General features: G+C 37.2%; 1 pseudogene; it reads right to left on the bottom strand.

Annotated features, from left to right (window-relative positions):
• Positions 1–12,717: 12,717 nt before the first annotated feature.
• On the bottom strand, positions 12,718–13,293 carry LOC100025557 (40S ribosomal protein S11-like; annotated as a pseudogene).
• Positions 13,294–21,411: the final 8,118 nt, after the last annotated feature.

The following is a 21,411-nucleotide window of genomic DNA, read 5'->3' as shown; positions in this document are numbered from 1 at the left end:
CCTGAGATAGGGTTACCAAATTCTGTTGGTTTACCTTCACAACATCTCTTATATATTCCCCTTCCTCCTCTGATATTGCCACCACCCTGGTGCATCACCTCATCACCTCATATCTGAACTATTCTAACAGCCTTCTGGTTGGTCTCCCTATATCAGTTCTCCATATTTCAGGATATCCTCCATTCAGCTGTCAGTTTTCTAAAAATAAAATATGTCTGACCATGTCAAAATCTCACCACATTCAATAAACTCCAGTGATTCTCTATTACCATCAGGATCAAATATGAAATATGTTCAGCACTCAAGCCCTTTACAACCTGGCAACCGTCTATATTTCCAGGCTTGTTACTCCTTACTTTCCCCCATGTAATCTGTTAGACGGCATGTTCACTAAGTGGTATTCCATGCTTTACCTTACTCAGACGTGGTCTTTTTTTGGAATCCTTCTCACCTGCCTCCTCCATACCCTGAGAAATCTCTAAGATGAGGCTCTCCTCTGCTGACTAGTGATTTCTTCATTGGGATAGCCATTTTTCAGAAAGAGCTTCAGCTATGTATCTCCTCATTCTCTCTCTGAAATCCTCCTGACGCCCATCCTTAAGTTCTTCTATATTTGTTTTACTCCTCTATTAGAATGTAAATTTTCCAAGACAGAATCTACCTTGTTTGCTTATTTTTATCCCTAGAATTTAACAAAGTACCTGATTGATAGTAAATACTAGCAAATGCCTTCTCTCTTTATGTAAGAAGAGACATGATTTCCTCCTGCCATTTTGTTAAACATTCCACAGTATTGAAATTGAATTTGTTATTTTTAATGTTTTGGATTGAACTGGCTTCGTGTTTTCCATATAAAACCCAGAGCTCTATTCTATGATTTTGCATTCCCATCCTTTTCTTTCCACAGTCCAGTGGTCTGGCTTGCACATTAGCATGTCAGCCAGATGACAAACTCTTCCAAGCAACAACAGAAAAAAGTTTCTCCCATTGCACTAGAGTAAACTGCTAAACAAAAAAGGATCCTTTTCACGTTAAGATTAATTCAACTTTCCTTCTTCCTCCTTCCCTATCATTTACATCTTTTTTTCCTTTTCTCCTTTATGATTTCTTCTTCCTTTCAAATATCACTTCTTCCATCTTCTCTTTTCCGATTTATTAATGTGCCTTTCATCACCCATCTCCCCAATCTTTCAGGATCCTTAGTTGGCTTTGAGGTTACCTGTGATACAGAGCAGAAGGTGCTATTTCTGGAATCCTCCTAATTTTCTTTTGTTTGTCCATCGGATAGCAGAACTCCCTCATTTATGAAAATATGACCAAAGACTTAATAAAGGTCTTCATGATCATCTCCATTATAGGCCATTCCCCATTATAATTAGTCACATTGTGATCACTACCACTTTATTCTTCCCTATTGTAGCTCTCAAAATCATACTCATTCCCATCTTTGTTATTTAAATCATAGTTCTCTGTATCAATGTTAATCATCACAGAAGAACTCTCATTGCTAAGTGTTACTCCAACATTTTTAACGTCTCAAGATCATCAGATAGATGTTTTACTCTTTTAGAAAAAGAAAAACCATTCCAGAGGTCTATAGAATATATTTTGAATGTAGTATGCTTTAGGGCTCTCTTGCTGAAAGTTGCAAGAGAGAACAAGAACATCTAGCCCTGTGGTATTATGGCATTCTACTCCACCACAGCCTAAGGGAGGAGAGGCTTTTAGTGAATGCAGATGTTTACCCAAAACTTCCAAGAAGAACTAAAGCATTTCTATCTAAAATGTCCAATTCCCTGTTTGGAAAATAAAAAAGGCAACTGGAACCTTAGTGATGTCAGAGTACATGCCATAGTATGACCCCTCTGGGAGATCACCTTCAAATTATTTCCTTTTGACGCGTCAAGGAATAAACACATTTGGATAGAGAACAGAATAACTGCCAAGAAAGATGTCATTGAGAGAAGACTCCATAGAACTGGGAAAAAAATTCAATTTAGCAGTCTATATTTTGTCCAAGTCAAAAAGGCTGCGAAATTGCCAAAAATTGGATACTAATCAGTTCACACTAACAGGCATACCAGATAGGCCTAGGAAGTCTTGTGGGGAAAATGTTAAATTTACTTCTACAAATATAATAAAGAAGTGAATTTTTGCTCATATATCATTAGGTATATAGCCTGAGAATAGAGGAAATCTGTGAACAAATATACCTATAATTACAAATACAGTTCCTATAGATAAGACATACTGAAAGTGGGTTACCACATAATATGTGTCATGTAAAACAATATCTAATGAAGAATTAGCTAATACAATGCCTGTTGGGCCTCCAATTATAAAAAGGAAAATGAAGCCTAAGGCTCGTAATATTCAGGGGATCATTTAATATTACAATCCAGATGATAACAGTCTTGACGCCAAGAAAACCTGTCCAGACTCCATTAGAGTGATATTTCTTTACAAATTTTATGGACATTGCTAAGTTTTCTGCAGAGCTTTTTTCAAGAAATGTGAAATCTTCTGCTAAAAAACCAAGAGTTTCTACAATGAAAAGAGTAAGTTATACGAGTGTGTCAAAGGGGATATAATTTTGGATTTAGATCCAGGAAGACCTGGCTTCCAATCTTACCCCTACTACTTCATTTTGGTGGCACCATTAAGTGACCGTTGTTACTTAATCTTTCTCAATATCAGTTTTATCATTTGTAAAGTAGGGATAATAGTGCCTCCTAGAGGGGTTGTAAGGTTATAAGACATGGAGGTTGCATAGTGGATAGAGAGCACTGGGGCTGAAATCAAGGAGACCCAAGTTCAAATCTAACTTCTGACACTTACTAGCTTTGCACTCTTTAGGCAAATAACAGAAAAGTAAAAACAGTATAATGCTCGGAACATAGCAGGTGATTAATAAATATTTCTTTCTTCCAATTCATTTACAATAAATGAACAGCAGTTCATTTACAAGGTAAAAATATTTAAATAGCAGCTATGAAGAAGATAGAGTGAAGAGGGGAGAGGATGGATTTAGAACATCCATTTATTCCAGTCTACTGCAGTAGTCCAGAAAGAAGTCATAGGGGCTTGAACTAGGGTCATTGTAATGTGAGTAGAGATGCAAACCCAAGAAATAATGTAGGGGGTGACATAAAGAAAATGACAACTAATTGGATTTGATGTCAATTAAAGTAACAAGTTCAGATTGACCTCTTGGTGGCAAAGTCAGGCAATTGGGAGAAAAATGGTGCCCTCAAAAGAAAGAAACAAGGGGCAACTAGGTAGCTGAGTAGAAAGAGAGCCCATCATGGAGACAGGAGGTACCGGATTCAAATTCACTTCCTAGCTGTGTGATCCTGGGCAAGTCACTTAGCAAGAAACAAAGGAAGGAAGGAAAGAAAGGAAGAAAGGAAGAGATAAAGGAAGGAAGGAAGGAAGGAAGGAAGGAAGGAAGGAAGGAAGGAAGGAAGGAAGGAAGGAAGGAAGGAAGGAAGGAAGGAAGGAAGGAAGGAAGGAAGGAAGGAAGGAAGGAAGGAAGGAAGGAAGGAAGGAAGGAAGGAAGGAAGGAAGGAAGGTTAAAAGAAGGTATGGATTTAGAAGAAAAGATGAATTCTGTTTTGGGATTGTTGAATATGTGGTATCTATGGGACTTCCCAGTTCAAAATATCTGGTAAGCATTTGGTGATATGGCACAGGAGAGAAAGTAAGTCTGGGAATATAAATAAGGGACAAGTATCAAAGAAGGGGCCAATCTGCATTGGTAGAAAGGACTTCTTTACCCAGGAGTCCCCTGTACTAATTAAGCCACATATCTAATTGTTCTTCCATTGCCAAGTCAAATTTCCATAGAGAGTGACTATAATGTAAGAAAAACAGTAAAGATTCTCTAGGAGATATGAGACAGTAATGAAATCAAATTGTTAAATGTTTGTACATAAGCACTCAAAGTATGGGTAACAAACAAGAACTAGTGCTCCCAAGACAAGAAAACATTAGCTTCAGAAATCTCTCTCAGAGAGATAGAGATGGATAGAATGTTGGTCTTGGAGTCAAGAATATTGTATTCAATACTGCATTTGTGGCCTTCCTTGGACAAAGTATTAACTATGGGAATGAGGTAAATTAGTCTATCAGTGCTCTAAGGCCATCCTAAAAAACAATAAATTCCTATGGTTTCTCTCCATCAGGAAAGGAATTTTCTGTGCTGGGGGTTCTTCACACAGGCTAAGACAAAAAAAAAAAGGATTACTCTAACTACGTGGAATGGGACGTATGGGTGGACTATAGCTCTGGAACAGAACACCATTTAAAAAAAACAGATATTTTTAAAAAGTAATGAGGTAATATTATGTATTGAGATGAAACATGTGGAGAAATATAGGAATCAGACTGAAGTATGATAAGGGCATTCATATGAAGGTAGAAATAGAAAAGTCTTGATTCTCAGAATGTATCTCAAACTTCTTAGAAAGGATAAAAGAAATGAGAAGTTCCTCAATTATAATATTCACAACTTAATTCAATAAACATTTCTTAAGCACCTATTTTGTGACAGGTAGAGGGCAGCTAGGTGGAGTGGTGAATACAATGCCTAGCCTGGAATCAGGAAGATTCATTTTCCTGAGTTCAAATCTGACCTTAGACACTTTCCAGCTGTGTGACCCTGGCAAGTCACTTAATCCTGTCTGCCTTAGTTTCCTTATCTGTAAAATGAGCTGGAAAAGGAAACAACTTCGGTATCTTTACCAAGAAAATCTAGAAATAGGGTCCCAAAGAGTCTGACATACCTGAAAAATTACTGAATGAATGTGCCAGATATTGTGCTCAGCTGAGGACAGAAATAAGAAAAAAAAGGATGGTCTTTGTTCTCACAAAAGACAGCACACTGTCTTCCCTCATTAGAAATGGAGGCTAGAAATTGAGTGAAGATGGGATAAGGGGGACAGGGAATGCCTCAAGGGGTGTCTGGCACAGGGACAAATTGTTCCATGGAATTCAAACCAAACAGAGATGCAAGTGGAAAGTGAAGAGTGAGCTGCATAGTCTAGTTCCTGTCCTCTATAAAGAAAAGCTTTGGGAGGAATGTTCTACTCCAGTCTTCCAGTCAGACAGGAGAGGAGGCTGAGGTGGAGGGAAGCTATTGAGTGTCCAAAGCCAAATTAAACAGTAAAAGGAGGAGATTTCAAAAGCATGAAAAGGTAATGAGGGGAGAATGTTGATTATACAGGTATTAGGCAGAGATTCCTCCATGAAAGGCAGACAAAACTAATAATTTCTTATTTGAATGATAGTTTAATCCTTGCAAAGAAGGAAGCCTTGAGAATTCATATTCTGGCCTGATTTTCACCAATGTGGAGTAAAATTTTTAAAATTCATAAGTCTGTGAAATTTTAAAGTTTACAGTAGATAGATTCTCTTTGATATAAGAATTAATGAACTCTCCCTCCTTCCTCCTAACACACACACACACACACACACACACACACACACACACACACAAATGTCCCTTCCCCTCACCTGTATCATGGGGACTATTTTCATTTTGACATTAGTGAAAAACTTTCCATAATAAATAATGAAGAAGAGTGGTTTTCATAATCATTCTTTCAGTGAAGATCTTAGGAATCAAAGGAGATAATTTAAGCAGCATCTCATGAATGATTTTTTTAAGCCTCATCTTCTATCTTAAAATCAATGCAGTGTATTGGTTCCAAGGCAGAAGAGTGACAAGGGCTAGTTAGTGGGAGTTGTGATTTACCCAGGATCACACAGCTAAGAAGTGTCTAAGTTCAGATTTGAACCCAAGACCTCCCTGGACCTGACTTTCAATCCACTGACCCACCTACCTGCCCCTCATGAATGATTTAAAATGCATGCTTGATCCTTCATAATGGACACCTAGTGTGAGTGCTAAATGTACTTTAGGCTAGGCTAATGCACTATTTAGGCAGGGGGATGTCAATAAAATCTTGTGTCAACTGTATCAACTATTATCTAGTAAGGAAGATAATCCTTATACATGGTTTATTCCCTGGAGTTGTTATTGCTGTTGCCCTGAATGTCTCCTAGTAGGTGAGGAACAAGAGATACACACTTGTAACTTAATGCTTTTGAATGTATCTTTTTTCAGTATTTGTTTGTATTTAATAAAAGGTTTATTATTATTAGTCTCCTTCATTCAAAATTTCCAGATTCTGAACTTGCATTTATACTTGCTTTTCAATATTTGGGTTTTTTAAAATATTTGTTTATATTTAGTAAAAATGGCAGCTAGGCAGAGCAGGATAGCTAGGTGGTACAATAGATAGAATGATGGGTCTGGAGTCAAGAAGACTTGAGTTCAAATACAGCCTCAGACAACTCCTAGCTCTCAACTCATTCAACTCTGCCTCAGTTCCTCTTTTGTTAAATGAGCTCAAGAAGAAAATGGAAAATCACTCCAATATCTCTGCCAAAGAAACCCCAAATGGAATCATGAAGACTCAGGCATAGCTGAAACAACTAAACAGCCACAACAAATGGGAATTATTATTTTATTCACCAATCAAATCTTCCAGATTCCGAACTTATCAGCCAGCATGTAACCTAGTCTAAAAGAAATACTATTTCAAAATCATAAATGAGTCTTAAAAAGAGGCATCGAGTTACTAGTGGTTTATCCAAGTTCACCCATCTAGTTGTGGATGTGGTTGTGGATGTCTAGGATTAGAGCCCCACTCTCCATATGCTTGGTTGAATCATTGCTTCCCCTTAAATGCTTAGTTTTTGTAAATAATTGAAGCCCATTTCAGTGAAATAACTTTATGCTGATTCCCTTGAAGCCTTACAAGGGAGCCACCAAGCAATCTCATTCCTGATTCCTGATGTATTAGTCCTGTGTCTTCAAGTGAAATGAAAGTGTGAAACTGATTAGAAAGGAAGTTGCTTGGGCTCCAGCAGGCAGAACGTGGATTTATTTTTTTTCACACTGACTGAAAGGTAAACCCATTATTTCTTGATGAGGTGTTTTTCTTTGTTGCTGCACTTAAATTTAACAGTCTTATGAAAGGGAGAAAATGGGTTTGAGGTTGAAATAATGCTGAACATGCCATATAAAGAGCTTGGGCAAGGGAAAAAAGCAACATCAAAGGAATTCTGTTATATGGCAGTGAAGTTAGAGATTTGGAAAAATTCAAAGTCAACTAACTACCTGAGAGACTGACTCTGACCACTAAGACCCAAGGCAGCAATGGAAAAGGCAGAGATTTCACTAGTGTCCAGATAGTACTGAAACTCTGAGCAAGCCTGATTCAGAGAAGTATCAAGCAGAATCTCCCCTTAAATTATCTCAACATGATCAGGGTAGCGAGGTGGTGCAGTGGGTACAGTTCAAAGCCTGGAATCAAGAAGATTTCCCCTTCCTGAATTCAAATCCAACCTCAGACACTTATGAATTGTGGGATACTGGATAAGTCACTTAACCTTGTATGCCTTGTTTTCTTCATCTGTAAAATGATCTGGAGAAAGAAATGACAAACTACTCCATTATTTTTACCAAGAAAACCTCAAATGGGACTAGGAAGAGTTGGACATGAGTGAACCTCTACCCAGTCAATAGTGTAGTGGATCTGGGGAGATACAGAGCTTACCAATATCTTTACAATTTCAGCAAGTGAGGTGATGTACTTTAAGAAAGGCAATATTTTATAGTGGAAAGTGTCTAGAGTCAAGAGTCTTAGGTTCAATCCCAGCTCTGATACTAACTATGTCACCTGGTATAAATTACTAGTTTCTCTGGACCTCAGTTACCTCATCTGAAAAATGAGAGATTTAGACCATGTTGATTGCTTCTGAGCTCCCTTCAGTTCTTGAACTAGGAATCTAAGATGCATCTAGAGACAACTAGTAGTATAATGGTTGGAAGTATGACCTTAGAGTTAAGAAGACCTAACCTTTGTCAGTGGTATGACCTTAGACAAGTCTTTAAGTTCTCTCAGCCTCCATTCCTTCATCTGGAAAATGGAAGATGATAATAGCATTTACCTCCTAGGGTTATTGTGAGGATCAAATCAGATAAAACTGTAAAGTGTTTTGCAAAGTATAAACCATTATATATTGTTCCTGGCAGGGAAGACAGTAAGGCAAGAAGGATCTCTACCCTTTTCCTAGTCACAAGATAGTAGAGAAATAAAAGCACTTGAACTAGAATCAGAAGATCTAAGTTGGCATCATGTCTCTGTCATTTGCTAGTTTGATGACTTGAAATGTTCCATTTCCTTACCTGTTACAGAAATATGCAGAAGATGGGATATCATGGAACTTCTGAACTGGAATATTTTTTACCATTTAAGATTCTATAAAGATCCCAACCCTTCTAAGATTAAGTAGATAAGTCCTAAGCAGTTGCCTGAAGCATGGTACAGGGTCATATCTATCATGTGTCAGGGTCAAGAATTAAACAGATATCTTCCTAACTCTAAACCCGGTGTTCTTTCTATTGACTGCAAAACCAAAATAGAGTGAGTGTTTTAAGCTGTCAAATTGGAAGTCTTGCTAGTTTTTTTGAGTTGCATATTGGAGTTGAGGGTCTCATTCATTTGACTCATGGGCATCCTACCCTAATCTGCATGTGGAGGAAGGGTTAACTTCCCATATCTCCCTTTTAGCCTTGTGCTCCCAAGAATCAGGCTTGAGATTTGGGTCTGTTTCATTCTTCCTTTTTAGTTCTAGACATTGATGATAGAGTCCCAAGACCCCAGAGATTAAGCCATGGTTATAAAAGGAGCTTTAGACTTGGGACTTGGTTAAACTATGCTATATAGGAACTGTTAAACTATATTTTTAATCCTCTTCCCCTCCTAGAACCTAAAGTGATGTGGACTTGGGGGAAGTAAAGAATGAAATTAGACCTCCAAGGCTTTGGAGGGAAGGAGAATTTTGTGTTTGTTCTTACTATACCTTAAGTATAATGATGTATAGGCATTCAAAGAGGACCAGCACCTCTGATGTAAGGGCTTGCTGAGCCCTTTTCAGGATTGCTTACTCACTTTTAGTGTCCACCTGGCACTCAACTCTCAAATTTAAGAAGCTATGGTATGCTAAGCAGCCACACCCTGGTAAACCACCTTTGCAGATGGAATAAATCATGTTGAGGATAACCAATGGGCTGCAAATCTTTAGGAGAGATGTCTATCCCAATCATATGAAGATTCCCTCCTCCATTCCACAAAATGGGCAAATGAGAACAATTTGTTCCAATGACCATGAAAGTGGCTAAAGCAGGGACTGTGAAGAGTTTAGAACTTGATCAAACATCAAAGACACCAAGATCCCCTGCCATCCCCTTTTGTATTCCCTGCCATTACCAGCCATCATGACTTTTGTCTTGCCACTGGCCTTGGATGACCCTGGAAGAGAGAATGAGATTGATGATTTTGTGCAATTGTGCCTCATTAAATTCAATTCATGCACCCATCAAGACATCACCCTTTGATGTCATTAATCCTCTTCAAAACTGAAGGACAAACAACAATAATCTTTAACATAAATATTCCTTTGTCAATGTCAATCAGACTGTAAAATTGTTAAATGGAACTTGGAAACATGAAAATGGGTGCTTTCCCTAATGCCATAAAGCAGGCACTCCCAAATCCCCTTAAGAAGAACACAGAACTCTAGGAGAGGGGTAAAATGTAACACACCTGTCCTCCAGGCAGTGGAGACTTGAATAAACTGGTTACCTATGAAAAAAAAGTATTTGGAAGCATTTTGTAAATATAAGATACCATTATATTATTTGAGCCTTCAGTTGTGGATTCTAGGCTTTAGGATGACTTGAATTAGATGTTTCCAGTTACTCTTACTGCATTACTATAAAATTAGTTTCTTTGAAATATATAAGTGATGGAGAGATAGTTTCCTGTCAGACATTTCAAGCATTAGTAAAGTTTATAGTTTTGCTTATATTTTGGATGAAAAGATATTGGATTTGTTTCATTGGACTTAAATGAATGCAGAGATGATAGACTTATCAAGTATGTGAATGACTCTAAATTGGGAAGGATATGCACTACTCAGGATAATTGGACTTGAATCCTAAAATATCTGGATAGCTACAATTGCATGCTGAGACTGGCATGATGAAATGTAATGGAAATAAATATAAAAACCCACAAGAGGTTTTAAAATAATTTTTAAAATACAGGGTAATGAAGATATAGCTAGAAAGTGTGACTAAGGTATTGTTGATCAAATAAACAATGATTAAGTACCTACAGAATGTATAGATAACATGTCAAGAAATTTATCAAAGAAAACTATCTGATATTTTAGATTCAGAGGATAATATAAAATGGAAAAAATTCACCAATCACCTCCTGAAAGCACTTCCAAAATGAAAACTCCTAGGAATATTATAGTCAAATTCCAGATTTTCCAGGTCAAAGAGAAAATACTTCAAGGAGACAGAAAGAAACAGTTCAAATATTGTTGAGCCATAATCAGAACCACCCAAGATTTAGCAGCTTCCACATTAAAGGAGAAAAGAGCTTGAGATATGATATTCTGAAAGGCAAAGGAGCTAGGACTATATCCAAGAATCACCTATGCAGCAAAACTGAGAATAATCCATCAGGAGATAAAATAAAATAAAAGAACTTTTAAGCATTCCTGAGGAAAAGACAAGCACTGAGTAGAAAATATGACATTTAAACACAAGACTCCCAAGAGGTATGAAAAGGTAAACAGGAAAGTGTAACCATATGGAAATCAATAAAGTTAAGTTGCTTACATTTCCTATATGGAAAGATAATGAATATAACTTCTAGAAATGTTCTCATTATTAGGGCAATTAAAAGGAGTTTACGAAAACTGAGGGAGTGGTTGTGAGTCTATTATGTTGGAATAAGATGCAAAACAGTGTAGTGGGGAGAAAGAGAGATGCCCTGGGAAAAGGAGGAAGGGAGAAATAGAATGGGAATTTTTTCTCACATAAAAGAGATGCTTAAGGAAGAGTTTTTACAATGGAGGGGAAAATGGGTTTGGGGCCAGCACAATGCTTGAACTTCAGTCCTATCTGAGTTGATTTAAAGAAGGTATATACACACTCAGTTATATATAGAAATGTAACTTACCTAATAGGGGAATGAGATAAGAGAAAAAAATAGTAAAAGGGAGGGTAGATTAAAGGAGGCAGTAGTTAGAGACAAAATAGATTTTTGAGGAGAGACAAGATGAAAAGAGAAAGAGAAGAAAAAAAAACAGACAATGGGGTCAAAGGAAAGACAAAGTTAGTAATCACAACAATGATTATAAATGGAATGAGCTCACCCCTAAAACAGAAGCAGATAGAAGAATGGATTAGAAACAAGAATCCAAAAATATGTTATTTACAAGAGATACACTTGAAACAAAAAAAAAAAAAACACAAAGAGTTAAAATAAAGGATTGGAGCAGAATTTATTATGCTTCCTTAAAAGTTTTAAAAAAATAGGCAGGGGGAGCAGCAATTCTGAGGTACCACTTCACACCTATCAGAAATAACAGATCCTGGAGGGTATGAAGGGAAACTAAATTCACTGTTGAACTATTGGTGGAGGAGAACAATTTGGAATTATGCACAAAAGTCTATAAAATGTGCATATAAACCTTTGACCCAACTGTATCACCACTATGTATCCCAAACTGAAGAAAAAGAGAAAAGACATCTATAGAAAAATATTTATAACAGCCCTTTTGTGGTGGCAAAGTATTAGGAATCACGGAGAGACTCATCATCTTGGGAAATGGCTGAAGAATTGTGGTAGATGATTATAATGGAGTGCTACTACACTGTGGGGAATGACAGAGTGGACTGATATAAAGTGAAGAGAGAAAAATCAGAAGATTACCATGCACAATAAAAGCAAATGTGGTAATGATGATCAACTATGAAAGACTTGGCTACTCTGATCAATGGATTCATAAGGAAAAAATGCTATCAATTTCCAGAAAGAGAACTGATGAAACTCTAATTTCAATTCAAAGTCTAATTTTTCTCACTGTCTTGCTTTTTTTTTGAAATGGTTATTATGAAAATGTTTTGCATGATTTCATATGTATAAGTGATATATTGCTTGCTTTCTCAATGGGAGAAGAAAGAAGGGAATTTGGATTTAATTTTTAAAGAACGTTAAAAATAAAGAAATTATAATTTCAAATTCTATAGACTCAGGTACCTGCTACCATCAACTTTCCCTATTCCCCTTTTTACTATGTTCTTAACATAATGATTAAAAAATTAACAGCTGCCTAACACATTACTAATTCAATCTAAATTTTTTTTTTTAGGTTCAAGACTTCAGGTTATACAAAATGAATTGGTTCCATATTTTAAAAGTCATGTACTTTCAAAATACTGTTTTTTCTACTTGGGACAGGGAAGAACTGCAATTCAGCCCAAATTATTTCCTAGCTATGGACTGATCTGTATAGAATTAGCCTCCTATCGATCAGTCAAAATCCGAGGCAATATAGCATAGTCGAGAGAAAGTAGTATCAAAGTCAAAATGACCTGAGTTCAAGTTCCTCTTTTTACACATCGTGGCTGTAGGACGTTGGGCAAGTTGATTCATCCCTAAGTGTCCCAGGTAACTAAGATTGTAGACTAACACTGAGAAAATTACAAGTAAGTATAGGCCAAAAGTTTTACCACAACAAACTTAATAACCACGACATAAATCAAAACCAATAAACATTTTTTTAGGGGAGGACGCCTTTATTAGCAGAGCAGCGGGTCAGGGCACACTCAATGCCCGCGTGCCCTGCTGCCCGCCTCTGGGAGGGGCTTAGAATTTCTGGAACTTCTTCTCGGTCCCTACTGCCTTGGTGACCTCCAGCACGTTGAACCTCATGGTCTTGCTGAGAGGCCGACACTCGCCCACAGTGACGATGTCTCCAATCTGGACGTTTGGGAAACAGGGGGACAGGTGCACCGACCTGTTCCTGTGGCGCTTCTCAAAGCGGCTGTACTTCCGTATGTGGTGCAGGTAGTCTTGGCGACTGACGACGTTCCTTGGCCTCTTCATCTTGGTCACTACACCAGACAGGATTCCGCTGCGGATGGACACGTTCCGGGGGGAAGGGGCACTTCTTGTCGATGTAGGTGTCCTCGATGGCCTTCTTGGGTGTCTTGAAGCCCAGATCGATTTTCTTGGGGTAGCGGGGCAGCTTCTCCTTGGCTGTGTCCCCCAGCAGCACCCGCTTCTTGTTCTGGAAGAGGGTCAACTGCTTCTGCTAGGCACGCTCTGTCTGGCTGTCCGCCATGGCGCCGCTCCTACCGGCTCTCGCTCTCCTCACTCAGGCTGCCGGATGGGAAAAGCCCAATAAACATTTATTAAGTGCCTCTTCTGTGTTGGTAAGCTAAGCTACGTCGACCTAAATGTTTTCAACATAAGCATTTCCCCAACTCAGAGATTCTACAGGAATACGTTTATATATCTCCCTTTGCCTCCCGTGTTTCTCTAACTTCATAAATTAATGCTCATGGAGTTTTAAAATACATGTGACAACTTCAATGATGCCCCTTTAATGGTGGTCATAGAATTATATCTGGAAACCATTTTGGAGCTATCTAGTTAACTTATTCAGGTAATATGTAGCAGAGGCAGATTTTGAACCCAGATCCTCCAACTTCATAACTAACACCCTTCCACTGTATAACACTATTACCCTAGAAGCTAGGAAATACCTGTAAGCAGAAAAAGTTGACAGTATGTAAGAAAGAAGAAAGATGAAGAGGCTTCTGTACATTTAATTTCTTTCAGTGTTAAATGAAGTCAGATTAAGTCAACAAGCAATTATCAAGTGTTTACTATGTGTCTGGTACTGGGCAAATCTCTGGAGATAGAAGTGAAGTAAAAAACAACAAGCATTCTCAAGGAGCTTATTAGTTAATAGAGAGGGTAATATGAAAGCCACTAGGTACAAACAAGATACAGGATAAATGAAGATAAAGGAGGGGAGGGCGGGGAGGTGTTATTTTGGGGATCAGGAAATGTTTTTTGTAGAAGATAAAATTTTAGCCAGGATTTGAAAGAACCTTCTTGTATAACAATCATACACATGCTGCCAAATGCAAAAGTTTACACATATTGTTACTTGTAACCTCCAGTAAAAAATGCTGCATGCCTGATATGTGAGAATGGCTACATTTAAGGATATCCTACCAGAATCAGCCAGATAGCTCAGTGGACTGAGAGCCAGGCCTAGAAATGGAAGGTCCTGGGTTCAAATGTGGCATGAGATATATCCTGGCTGTGTGATCCTGGTCAAGTCACTTAAGCCCTATTGCCTAGCCCTTACTACTTACTTAGAACCAATACTTAATATCAATCTTAAGACAGAAGGTAAGGGTTGGGTTTTGTTTTTTTTTTAATAAAATGGTTTGCCATTTCAGGAAGGAATGGACAATCTTATCTCCATCCCAGTCAGTCCATCAGTAAACAACTATGTGTGAGGAATTATACAAAGTACCCAAGATACAAAGGCAAAAACACTCTCCTTACTCTCAAGGAGCTCCTATTTTAACTGATGAGACAACATGAAAATAATTGTATATACAAGACATATGCAGAATAAATAGAAGGAATTCTAAGGAAGAAGGCACTATTAGTGAGGGGGGAAAAGGGGACTGAGAAAGACTTCCTGCAGAAGGTGGGACTTGTATTGAGTCTTAAATAAAGTCAGGAAGCAGAGGTGAAAAGGGAGAGCATTAAAGAAATTTTGGGTAGCCAGTAAAAGATCAAAGTCAAGAGATGTAGTGTTTTATTATAGTTCAGTGTCTCCATGTCATTGAAGAATAGGGTATAGAAGGGTAGGGAAGGGTCAGGTTATAAAGGGTTTTATGAGCCAAATAGAGGCTTTTATATTTGATCCTGGAGCTAATATATAGCAAATATAATTTATTTAGTAGGAGGATGACCTCTTCTTTTGAAAGATCACTTTTGGCAGCTGACTAAAGGACAGATTGGAGTAGAAAGACACTTCAGGCAAGGAAACTAATTACAGTTATTTCAATCAATAGTTGGGCATGAGGTGATGAGAACTTGCACCAAATTGGCATCTTTTTTAATGCAGAGAAGATGGCATATACAAGAGATGCTGTAAAAGCCGAAACTAGGTCACAACAGATAAGATATGGGGAGTAAATGAAAATGAGAAGTTGAAAATGACATTGAGATTTCAGTTTCTGAGTTACTGAGAAGATACTGGTGCTCTCAATGGTAGTAGAAGTTAAGAAATAAAGGGCCACTGGGTGGCTCAGTGGATTGAGAGACAGGTCTAAAAATCTGGTCTCAGACACTTGCTAGTTGTATGACCTTGGACAAGTCATTTAACCCCCATTGCCTAGCCTTTACCATTCTTCTGCCTTGGAACCAATACATAGTATTTGTTCTAAGATGGAAGACAAGGATTTTTTCTTAAAAGAGGTTAAGAGAGGAGGGTTGGGACAATGGGGAAAATAACAATGTTTTGGACATAGTAAGTGTGAGATTTCTATGGTTAATTGGTTGTTCTCTCTGACTCAGGTCTTTCCCCACTCTGCAACATCCTTCTCTGAGCTGTCAAATTTATCCTCCAAAAGTATAGGTTTAACTATTTTACTCTTCCCCTGCCTCCACCAATCCAGTAAACTTTATGGGCACCTTATCTTTAGGATCAAATATAAAACCTTGTTTGGGGCATTCAAAGCCTTTCATAACCTGACATTCTCCTATATTTCCAATCTCCTTACACCTCACTCACCCCTACATGCTTATTGATCCAGTGATACTTGCTTTCTTACTGCTCCTCTCACAAGATAATTCATCTCCTGTTACTGGCTGTCTCTCATGTCTTTTGTGAATGCAATGTAAAGTGTACCTACTTATTCTAGCAGATTCACCTCATTTGGTAGGATTCCATTGTCTCTCTCTCCCCCTCTTCCTCCTCCTTCACCTCTTCTCTCTCTCTCTCTCTCTCTCTCTCTCTCTCTCTCTATCTATCTATCTATCTCTGTCTCTCTCTCTGTCCCTCTCTGATTAATATTAAATAAATTAATATACAGTCTTCAAAAGAATTTTAATCATAACAGTCTGTAACTCTTCCCTCCTTAGTTTGACCTCCTGAGTTTTCTGGTTTCCTTCAAGTGCCAGCTGAAATCCCATAGTCTTCTGGAAGCCTTTTCTGATCTCCCTTAATACTAGTATCTTTCCTTCCTTTGTTGATTATTTTCAATTTACCTAGTAAATATATCATTTGTACAGAGTTGCTTTCATGTCATCTCTGTCTTTAGACTGTGAGCTACTCTAGAATAGGGACTATCTTTTGCTTTTCCTTATAACTTCAAGGCTCAGTAAAGTGCCTGGAATATAGTAGATGTTATCAAAAGCTTGATGACTCACAGATTATGGGACATCCTTGAGTCTATGAGAAATATACAAAAGACAGTGAGATTGGAGTTCAGGAGAGAGGTCCCAGGTGGATAAACAGAATTGAGAATCATCTGTATTGGTATGAAAATTCAACCTATGGGAACCAATGCGATCACCAAGAAAGATAAAAGAGTATATTCCAATATTTAAGTAATTCCATGAAAAATCAGGGGATCTGGGGGAAGCTATTCAGCTCAGTAGAGAGAGAACCAAACCTAAAGACAGGAGATCCTGGGATCAAGTATGGCCTCAGACACTTCCCAGCTGTGTGATCCTGAGCTAGTCATTTGACCCCCATTGCCTAGCCCTTGCTACTCTTATGCCTTGGAACCAATATACAGTATTGATTCTAATATGAAAGGTAAGAGTTTAAAAATAAGAAAGAATCAGTGTCTAACCTCGTCATCAAAGTACACAACCCATCCCAGCCTTCTTATCCTGCCTGATTTTTCTTTATAGGCTTCCACAAATCTATAGAGGATCTGCCCAACCCATTGGAGGCAATTCCATGAGTCTTATCATATTTAATAGATAAAAGTGGAATACTAGCTCTGACCATCTTGTATAAGGGTTTGGTCAGGGGACGTCGGGGTCAATTGTTTGATGAAATGCTCTCTTGATTAAGTTCCATTCTACTTCACTTGTACTATATGACATGAACGCCTCCATCTCTTTTTTTTTTTCAGGATTACATGTCAATGCTATTTTCTATAATTGCTTTCTAACATTTTGCAAACCAAATTGTTCTCTTCCTTTCACCCTGCCCAACATGACAGGTAATATAATATAGGTTGTACATGGTCATCATACAATATATATTTCCATGTTTATTCTGTTGTGAAGAAGATATATGTCCCTTACACTAAAGAAAAAATCATGGAGATAACAAAGTGAAGAATGGCATGCTTCAAACTGCATTCGGACGCTGTCAGTTCCTTCTATGCTAGTAAATAGCCTTTTTGATTTGAGCATCTCTTGGAGTTGTCCTGGATCCTTGGATTGCTGATAATAGTTAAGTCATTCACATCTGATAACTGTACTTTATGGCTCTTACTGCATACAGTGTTCTTCTGGTTTGACTCACTTCATTTTATATCATTTCTTATGTCTTTCCAGTTTTTTTGAAGTTTTTTTGGTGATCATCTTGTTCATCATTTCTTATGGTGCAATAGTATTCCATTATAATCATATACTTTATTCAATCATCTACCTCCGTTTCTGATCATATTTGCTCTAAATGATGTCTTTTTGCTACTACTTCAATACTAGCCATTGCTAATAAAATTCTATAACCAAATTGCTACATCCCCATGCATCTTTCAGTTACCTTTGGGACATCGTCAATTGTTTTTCAATGTCTACTATGCACTGCTTTTTTCTATTATAATTTTATAACATAATATAATATGTTATATAAAATAATATAATCTATATGATTTGTTATATATATGTAAAAAATATAATACATATGTTTATCCAAGAGAAACAAATTTTAATGTTATCTATGTCCAAAAATCTGTCTCATTCCTTTTATCCCTCCCTCCCTCCCTTCCTTTCTCTCTAAGAAAGCAGATAATATGATATAGGCTGTACAAATATTATCATATAATGTATATTTCCCTGTTCATCATGTTAAACAAGGTACATATTGCTTGCACTAGAGAAAAATTCATGAATAAAATAAAGTGAAGAATGGTAAGTTTCAATCTATAATTCTAAATAGTTTTCTGGGATCTATAGCTATATATTATCAAAAGGAGAACATTAGAATTGAATAGATGTTTTGTTTTGATTTTGTTTGGGAGCAGTCAAGAATTATTCAAAATGGTTCACTATTTCCCCCAATTTTCCAACCTATTTCCAACCTATTGAATGTAGGTTCATCTCATGGTCCATCTGCATATTCTATGAATTCATTGGGCTGCCTAGCCTAGTCAAATCTAGGCAATTCTATATTCTTCAAACATTTCCTCTGCTTCTGCAAGTCACTAAATTAATCTTTCTTAATGACTGATCTCAATCTAAAGCATAGCACAATTAGCATGATATCACCATTAAGAACATCTGGAGAACATCACCATTTATAAGGAATCTGTCTTCCATTTGGACTCCACAACAGTAGCAAAAACCTTTTGTTTTGTCTCACAACTTATGCTCATTGAACAAAATTATCTTTTTGTTTATATATCCCAAAGACTCCTGGGTTGATCTTATATATGATCTTAACATATTCACCAGAGATACCTTTATGGTATCCCACAAGGTAATCAAGCAGCCCAGTGGAAAGCGCATTGGATATGGATCTGAGTCCAAACTCTGCCTCAGATATCTAATAACTCTACCCCTAGACAAGACACTGAAGTTCTCACTTACTGTTCCTCATGCATGAAATACTTGCTCATCTCCACCTCCTTCCCCGTTCTCCATTTTAGTATTTTGTCTCTGAGACTAGCCCCAATTGAATCTGTATGTTGCTTGCACATAGGTGTTTTTGTGCTGTCTCCCCCCATTAGACTGTGAACTAACTCCTTGAGAGCAAGAGCTACTCTTGTCCCTCTTTGTATCCCCAGCACTTACTGCAGTGCCTGGCACATAATAGATGTTTCTAAATGCTAGTTGAATGAGAAACTGACATTCCAATGGGGAGATTATGTATATCTCTACAAAACTGTACCTCACTTTTCTCATCTATATAATGAGGAATATGTGCTTAATGGCCTCAGAAGCCTTTTTCTTCCAGCTTTAAAGACATCTGAGTTTTATACCTCAGAGTCACATGCATTTTTATAATCAATAAGCAATTAATAAATGAGAGTTTCTGTATTCTCTATACCTCTGAGCCAATTGTGTGACTAAAAATATGATCTGCTGTATAAAATCTCTCATTGATGGTGAAAATAGATGGCTAGAGAGATGCTGACAACATTTGTTCTAAATTGTATCCATTTGTTGTTCTCTTCATCTCTCAAAGTAGTTGGAAATGATGTGGCTGAAATGGATCTCCTGCCAGCTTCCCATGGGCTCATTCCACTGTGAAGACACTTGAACGAGCACCAAGCGTAATTAAAAAATATACAATACTGTAGACAGCTATTACACCTATTTGTGTGAGTAAACTTCTGTGGGGTCTAGCTCTGGCCATTCATTCCCAGGCAAAAATGTAACTGTCTTTGTTTCCCATTTCAGAATATCTGCAGATAGAATGACTTCTCCTTTGCAAATATAGAAACAAAAGATTCCCTAGAATTTGTCATCCTATCAATCAACAAGTCAATATTTATTTAGTAATTACTATGTGTAAGTGGTTGAGGCAGGCACAGAGGACACAAAAAACAAAAATGAAACAATACCTGCCTTCAAAGAACTTATAAATTTAAAATTCTGTTTGGCTTTTAAAGCCTTTCATAATTTGACCTCTTCATACTTTTTCAGTCTTCTTACACCTAACTCTCGTGTTTTCACCAGAGACATAGGTCTCCTCCTCTATGCTGTTTTCTAACTTCAAATCTTTTCACTGAAAAAGCATTCCCTCCTCATTTCTACTTCCTAATGCCCTTAGCTGCCTCCAAATCTAAGCTAGAATCCCACTGTCTGTCAGATGCCTTGCTCAGTACATCTTCATCTTAATGCTCTCCCTCTGAGACTACTTTCAGTTTATTTTGTGTGCATCTGCCTTGGTAAATAAAACTCAGCTTAGACCAGGTATGTCTATAAACAGTAGGAAAGTGTCCTTGAACTTGACATTGAAAAATATTGAAAAAAATCACTTCTAATGGGGCAGAATCTGATTTCTTCTTTTCGACAATGGAACTTAGGACAAAGTGTGTAATTTTACAATATCAGTCAAGGCATCTGGGAGAGCCTGAATGTCGGTCATATCCCATTAGCTATTGATCAAATAGGGATGTCTTGAGAAGTCCAGAGGAAGGCTAAATAATGAACTTCCAAATTTGTATTTAATGATCCATGAAACTGAATTTATTTTCTTACCCAGAACCCAATTTCTCAGAATTTTTAATCATCACATACCTTTACAACATTACTTGTATTGGAAAATGTATTCTAAGCTCAAAAGAAACACTGGTTGACCAGTGAACCTTTGGAACAAAAACCATAAGTTGGAGATTATCTTTATCACTAATATAGCCTCCATGTCAAAACTACAGTAGTCTTTAAAATAGGGTTGTTGCATTTGTGTGCAACTCCAAATTCCTGTATCTTAAGAATTCTCAAGAAGGGCTTCATTTAAAACACCTACATTAATTCAATCTAGTTAAACAAAGATTTAATAAGAACTCCCATTTGCACACCAGTGCTAGTTACTGAAGATACAGTGATAAAACCAAATATTAGCTGCTCCTGAAACCTACATTGTACTTGGGCAAATAACATTTACAACTGGGTAACCTGGGTCCACACAGTTAAGTAAATTCAGAATTTACGCCTTTATTTCATTAAAAAAAGGTACACAAAGTGGGATTGGGGGAAGAGCAAGACAGATACAGAGAGAAGAAAATGCCTGAACTAGTGAGACAGAGAGTGATAAAAACAATTAAAGTCTTATATAAGTCATTGCATCTGAGTTATGCTTTGAAGGTATTTAGAGATCCTAAAAGATTGAGGCGAAGAAGTATAATATTACTTAATTGTGTTTCCTCATTTACAAAAGTTTAATCTATAATGAAATAAAAACAGTTCATTATGCATATAATGGCCAAGTAATCTTTTAAAAATATTCCTCTCAGTAGGAAACCTTTGTTTTGAATCCTCAATATGTTCAGAAATTAATATTGCCATGATTTGATCATTTTTAGCATTCTTGCTATAATGGCTTTTTTGAATGAGGTTTATACTATTATCCTATTAAAAATACAATCATAATTTCCAAATTTCAAGTGGATTTCTATCACCTCTAAATTCAAATATCAATCCTCTGCTTGACTTTGAAGTCCTTTCCTAATCTAGTCCCTTCCTACCTTTACAG

The sequence above is a fragment of the Monodelphis domestica genome, chromosome 3 (genome assembly GCF_027887165.1).
Source record: "Monodelphis domestica isolate mMonDom1 chromosome 3, mMonDom1.pri, whole genome shotgun sequence".
NCBI classification, from domain to species: Eukaryota; Metazoa; Chordata; class Mammalia; order Didelphimorphia; family Didelphidae; genus Monodelphis; species Monodelphis domestica.
This window is presented reverse-complemented; position numbering and strand designations above follow the sequence as displayed.